Below are 7474 nucleotides of genomic sequence, written 5' to 3' on the forward strand. Positions count from 1 at the left end.
ATCAGGGATCGTTGGATGGATGATCGATGAAATGCTGTAAAAGTGAAGAAGAAATTAGGGTAAATAACAATTGGAGTGTGGTAACTTCGGACGACACAAGTGGGCTGTGAATGATATTGGGCCGAGTAATTGGAGTCGTTTAGCAAATAGCGATTTTATTACAAACGAGTCCTCACGTTGTGACAGGATCGTTAACTCGAACAAAAAACTAGTCTTAAAGGCATTAAACTATGCGCGCGTGTTACGACATGTTACCTCACAATCCAATGATTATTTCATTTTAAATAATTAATTAAATACAGAAATGGTAAGTATATAGAGATACTTTGAGTAAAATAATATAAAATAAATGTATATAAATACACGTATGTAATAAAGATAAAGAAAATAAATATGAATACAACATGAAAAAGATATCAAAATTAAAATCTTTAACTTATAAAAAATAATATTCTTTATACTTTTTGAATAAGCTTAGCAAAACAATTTGATTTAGTGAAGTACACAACTACACATTCTTTAGGGTGTACGGGGCACTAGTGGGGAGGGGGATCAGTGACCCCATTCCCTGATCGGGAACACCGCCGCCATCACCGCGGGAACCCAAATCGGGGAGGGGAATCGGGGGGGAGACACCGCTTGAAATGGCACAAAGATTGAGGAACGGTCATTTTTTTAAACGTTGGCAAACAGTAATAATTAAAAAAATCAATTTTAACCAATATAAATAACCAACTTCAATCTTGTCACACCCCAACCGATGGCGGAATCATCGGGGCGTGGCACTGAGCGAAACAGATTGTCCAGAAGTCTCCACAACAACTATTATTACAAATTCAGTTAAATGATACGTCCCATACCGTATCCCAAATAAATAAACAAGTTATCATAGATAACAACTAGGCAAATAATCCCGTTCCGACAACTTAGATTCAATTATTACAGACAAAATGAATAAAGTACTGCCCAGAGTCATTAAGACTCATCTGGACAAGATCTACAGACAGCTAATGCCCTAGACGCCTGTTCAGACAACTCCAACGGCTCTATGGCAATTATTTATCTGCTTCTAGAGACCCCTAGGTAGACCACTACCTACAACTAGTTGTTGGGCTCTAAAGCTTTATTATTGCCTCGCTTTCCTAGCAAGAATGCATCTTAAACACCTGTCACATACGTCAAAATAAAGTCAATACATATAATGTAAAGGTGAGCACACAAGTTTGATAATAGGATATAGAGTTCGAATAGTTTACGCATAACCAGGCACGTACACAGAGGAAAACGAAGCATGTTAATTATCGACATGGGACCAACGGTACCAACGACTGCGGGTTGACTGTCCAAGACAGTTCGCAATACATGAATACCACCGCAATCCATGTAAGTATTTGTCCTTAACAACCCCCGTGTGAACGGGTGCTGAGTCCAAACTATAGTACTATGTTGCTAAGGCAGGTAGATAGCACTCCACGTGTAAACATAATAAACAACATTCATTCAGTCAAGTAGCACATGCAATCGGTTAGCGTTCAAGTAATTTGTGTTTGATAGTGTTTTGATAGATAACGTATGTAACACCCAAAAGTGCTAAAAGCAAAAAGGGATCGAGTATACTCACAGTGATTGATTATGGATTGAAGGGAGCGCTGAGAGTAGGTTAGCCTGAATAGTTCGATAGCATAACGATGAGTAACGTGGAAATGCAAACAAGTGATATTGGGTTGAGCAGTCCGGTCGATCGAACAGCAGGTTCGATCGATCAGCCCATCCGTTCGGTTGGCCTGCTCGATCGGCCGGAGGCTCGATCGGCTTTGGACAGTTCGAGTGGATTGTTTCTTCCTTTAGGAAGGATGTGTTTGTGTATGATGGTTTGAACTTTTGAAGTTTTTGCAGCATTATCAGGACGCATTGAAGTATCCTTACCTTTCAGGTCGGTCGATCGAACAGACCGTTCGATCGGTTAGTCCAACCGATAGGTTAGGTTACCTCAGTGTAGACCCTCAGCAGAGTGTCACTCGATCGGGTGGTATGCTCGATCAGGTGGCACTCCAATGCATCAACCGAATTGAAAAATGGTTAAGTGTTGAAGTGTAGTATCTCATGATCCGAAGAGTAACGTCTACCAATCGAGTAACGTGTTCAATCGGACATCACTTCGTCAATAGTACACTTCATGAAACTTGGGAAAGTGTGGGACCATGTGCTAGCCGAGCGGCTGGCCCGGTCGATCAGCTGGTATGTCCGTTCGGCTGGGCTGTTCGTTCGAACAGCCTAGCCGTTCGGCCAGCATTTCTGACCTGGTCGGCCTGTCGTCTAACACTTTGCTATTTTGTTTATTATGATTTCGAGGTATTTTGACAACGAGTTGAACCATAGAACATGGGTTCCTACTTGTTTCACTGGTTCGGACAGGAATCACCCAAGTCCGGCCAGTAAACTGTTCGGAACGGCAGTTTAACGTTTAACCCGAAATTGGTGAACATCATAGTTTGAATCCGAACCTTGAACCACGTGTTTGTTACAATGCTTTGTGAGCTAGTTCAAGCTCCGTTTCCACCGGTTTTAGCATGTTGAGTGTAAAAGAGTTGAAAGAATGTCGGAAAATCCGTCTTTCAACATTTCACACCGTGAAATGTCTAGATCTATAATAGATTTTAGTTTGTTTATGTGGAAATCGGTTAGATCTAAGCTATTCACGGTTGAATGATGCCAAAACATGATGTTCTTGAAGAACACCATGATGACATCACCCAAGAACACCTAGATCTTGGTGATTTCACGGTTAGAATCCAAGTTTTGAAAGATAGAAAGGGGTAGAATCGTGTAATGAACAAGAACGTACAAGATTTAGAGTAAAAACTTACCGGATTGGAGAGAAATCTGAGAAAAAAGTGGAGAATAGGAGCTGGTCGGTCAGAACTTTCCAAAAATGGAAATGAAGACAATGACAGCCCTATTTATAGGCTTCCAAAAGAGGAAAGGTGTAACCGATCGGCCAGGCTCACTGATCGAATGGGCTGCCCGATCGAACAACGTGTTCGATCGGCTGGCCTGTTCGATCAGGATGTCCTGTTCGATTGGCACAACCTTTTGAGTGTTTTGCGACGATTTTTGATATTTAGATTTCGATGAACAATGATTTGAGTATGACAGAGTTCCTAATCAAATTACTTTTAATTCCAACCACTATATCTAACATATAAGCATCCATAATTCACATCTCGGGTTCGATTTCGATTGAGTTCGATTGTCTTTCGAGTTTCGATTCGATTTGATTGATTCACCACACATAACAACATAAAGTAAACATGCACAAGTAACACATAAGGCACACACACACGTATAAAAGCACCAAAGTTCGTATAATTCAAGATTCGAGTTCGATGATTGATTGATTGATTAGCTTGATTATCGGTTAATTCAGGGTCGATTAATGATTCATATTCGATTAACATTCGATTTATTTGATTAGACAACACTTACTCCACATAATACAAAAATTAAAATAGATTAATTACAATAAAAGTCAACATTTGACTTTGACTTTGACATATGAAAACACGGGGTGTTACAGCCTCCCCTTGTTTAGGGAATTTCGTCCCGAAATTAGGCCGAAAGTCGTACATCACCGTGATTTTACCAATTTGATGCATCAGATCTATCTAAACAACTGCGGGTACTTGACCTTCATGTCGCTTTAGAGTCCCAAGTGAACTCCGCGCCTCGTTTGCCTTCCCATCAGACTTTCACGATCGGGATGCGAGAACGTCTGAGTTGCTTGGTTTGGCGATCCATGATTTCGACAGGCTTTTCCACGAAGTGTAACGTTTCGTTGACCTGAATATCGTCGAGCGGTATGATTGAATCATGATCAGCTAAGCACTTTCGGAGGTTTGACACGTGGAAAGTCGGGTGGACGTTACTAAGTTCCTCCGGTAGTTCGAGTCTGTAGGCGACTTTTCCGATCCTTTCCAGAATCTTAAAAGGTCCAACATATCGAGGCTCGAGTTTCCCTTTCTTGCCGAATCAGACTACACCCTTCCAAGGTGATACCTTTAGGAGTACGTAGTCACCAACTTCAAATTCAAGGGGCTTGCGTCTTTTATCGGCGTAACTTTTCTGTCTGTTCCGAGCTTTCACCAAGTTGTCTCGAATCTGGTGGATTTTGTCAGTCGTTTCTTGTAGAATCTCGGGACCGGTTAATTGAGAATGACTGATCTCGTGCCACACAATAGGCGAACGACATCTCCTACCATATAAGGCCTCGAATGGAGCCATCTGGATGCTGGCATGATAGCTGTTATTGTACGAGAATTCGACTAATGGCAGGTGTTTGCTCCAACTACCACCAAAATCAATAACACACGCACGGAGCATGTCTTCAAGAGTACGGATCGTTCTTTCAGTCTGTCCGTCGGTTTGTGGATGGAATGCAGTACTCAGATTTAGCGACGTACCAAGGGCCGCTTGAAACGTTTCCCACAATCTTGAAGTAAACTAAGCATCACGGTCAGAGATGATGTCGCGAGGCGTACGATGATTACGAATGATCTCGTCGGTGTAGATCTGGGCTAGTTTGGCCACCTTGTAGTCTTCTCGTATCGGCAAAAAGTGGGTTGATTTGGTCAGACGATCTACTATAACCCAAATACTGTTGTGACCTGATGGCGTGGGTGGAAGCTTATGAAATCCATAGCTATGCTCTCCCACTTCCATATAGGTATCGGCGGTTGTTCGAGTAAGCCAGAAGGTCTTTGATGTTCAGCCTTGACTCTTGCACAGGTTAAGCAACTTCCAACATAGAGGGCGATATCCCGTTTCATTCCCGGCCACCAGTACTTATAACGAAGATCCTGGTACATCTTGTCAGCACCGGGATGAATGGAGTATCGGGATTTGTGGGCTTCATTCATGATAATCTTTCGCAAATCGGTCCTCTTGGGGATCCAAATTCGGTCCAGATAGTAGAATATCCCATCGGATTTTCTTATAAGCTGAGCTCCATCGTGATGAATCCTCTCTTTCTTCAATGTACGCTCGTTAAAGCAAGCATGTTGAGCTTCGCGGATGAGGGTTTCGAGATTATGCTGGGCTTGAATATTTCGGACGTTGAGCACATAATTCTTCCTGCTGAGCGCGTCGGCAACCACATTCGCCTTGCCTGGGTGATAACGAATCTCACAGTCGTAATCGTTGAGAAGTTCTACCCATCGGCTTTGACGCATATTGAGTTCCCTCTGACCGAAGATATGTTGTAAACTCCTGTGATCGGTGAAGATCGTATACTTGGTACCATACAGGTAGTGTCGCCAAATCTTTAATGCAAAGACAACTGCGCCTAGCTCAAGATCATGGGTTGTATAGTTCTTCTCGTGGATCTTGAGCTGTCGAGATGCGTAAGCTATAACCTTGTCCCGTTGCATAAGAACACAGCCAAGACCAAGGTTTGAAGCATCACAATAGACAACGAAGTTGTCGCTTCCGTCGGGCAGCGTAAGAATCGGTGCATTGCACAGCATATGCTTGAGAGTTTGAAAGGCGGTCTCTTGTGCAGTTCCCCACACAAAAGGCTTGTCTTTATGGGTAAGAGCGGTAAGCGGCACAACGATTTTGGAGAATCCTTCGATAAATCGTCGATAATAGCCCGCTAGTCCGAGAAAAGAACGAACTTCAGACGGGTTCTTAGGCGTAATCCAACTTTTGACTGCTTCAATCTTCGCGGGATCTACGTGTATACCCTGACTATTCACGATGTGACCTAGAAACTGAACCTCCTCCACCCAAAATTCGCACTTGGAGAACTTGGCATAGAGTTGATTCCCCTGAAGTAACTCAAGAACCAAACGTAGATGTTGCACGTGTTCGGTCTTCGACTTGAAATAGATCAAGACATCGTCAATGAACACGATGACGAAACGGTCTAAGAAGGGCTTACACATGCGATTCATCAGATCCATAAAAACCGCAGGTGCGTTAGTTAAACCAAAAGGCATAACAACGAACTCATAGTGGCCGTATCGGGTTCGAAAAGCGGTTTTGGGAATGTCTTCCTCTTGAATCCGCAATTGATGGTAGCCTGAACGCAGATCGATCTTCGAGAAACACTAGGCACCTTGCAGCTGATCAAATAAGTCGTCGATTCGGGGTAGAGGGTATCGGTTCTTGATGGTTAGCTTATTCAACTCCCGATAGTCGATGCACATCCGGAACGGCCCATCCTTCTTTTTGACGAAAAGGACTGGCGCGCCCCTCGAAGAAGTGCTCGGGCGAATAAAGCCTTTTTCAAGTAATTCCTAGAGTTGGTTCGATAGTTCCCGCACTTCGGATGGAGCGAGTCGATAAGGGGCTTTGGCAACAGGTTTAGCTCCAGGAATAAGGTCAATACGAAAGTCGATATCACGACTTTGCGGTAGTCCAGGGAGATCATCAGGGAACACCTGAGGAAATTCACGGACCACTGGAACGTCTTTGACTTCAACTTTCTTTTACTTTTCCTTCTCCGCTACTACAATGTTGGCCAAGAAGGCTCGGTATTCCTTGCGGAGATACTTGCTGTGTAACAACTGTCACTAAAACCCGTAATTAGGATAATAATTATCCAATAAGAAAACCCTAATTGAGACACCCAAGTGATTTGGCATAAACCCTGAAATTTCTGGAACAATCGGAATCAGGATCAGGGCCCCTAAAACTCGAAGGGGGCAAAACCCTAGTTGATAATTATCTAAATTTAAACGTTGCTATGTTCTGATTTGTTGAAAATGTTGATTCACCAAGGCTAGTCCCGAGCCTAGGCAGCCTATAACTAGACTGCTTAGCTTACGGACCGTAAAGGGTAAGCCTTACGGACCGTAAGCCTACCGGACAGCCTTACGGACCGTAAGGAATAGGGCATACGGTCCCTAAGCGAAGCGAAATTCTTGCTATAAATAGCCGACCTTGGCACTTGAACTGTGGTGTTAAAACGTTACACAAAGCTTCTGTGTACGTCGAATTCTAGCTGTTATACTACAATAAACACACACACGATCACGAGGTGCTGCCGCAATCAGGGTAATAACTCGATCGCTATTACGATTCAACGTCCGATCGATTATAACTATCCAACGATAGTCCGGGTTCTGCTCATATTGAGCTTGTACTTTGATTATTCATCGGGATTTTTACTTGAATATTAGAGTGCTGTTCGAATTCGGACTATGCTCTGTTATTCGTTGTGAATCCGATTGAATTATCGAGTATTGCACTGATTAATTGTTGTGAGGGTTTAATCTCGTGAATTGACGTAACTGCTGTATTAGTTACTAACCTGCTTGTGTGTGCATTGTGTTAAATTAGGTTTAATCGAGGCTAATCAGTAGGCTTATATTTTGCTCGTTAAATCTGCAAAGTGAGTCATTCTCTTTTTATCAACTGTTTTACAAAACTCCAGACTATTTTATAAGTTATAATTACAGGGATTAAGTCTTTG

Source organism: Helianthus annuus, chromosome 4, assembly GCF_002127325.2.
Source record: "Helianthus annuus cultivar XRQ/B chromosome 4, HanXRQr2.0-SUNRISE, whole genome shotgun sequence".
Taxonomy (NCBI): domain Eukaryota; kingdom Viridiplantae; phylum Streptophyta; class Magnoliopsida; order Asterales; family Asteraceae; genus Helianthus; species Helianthus annuus.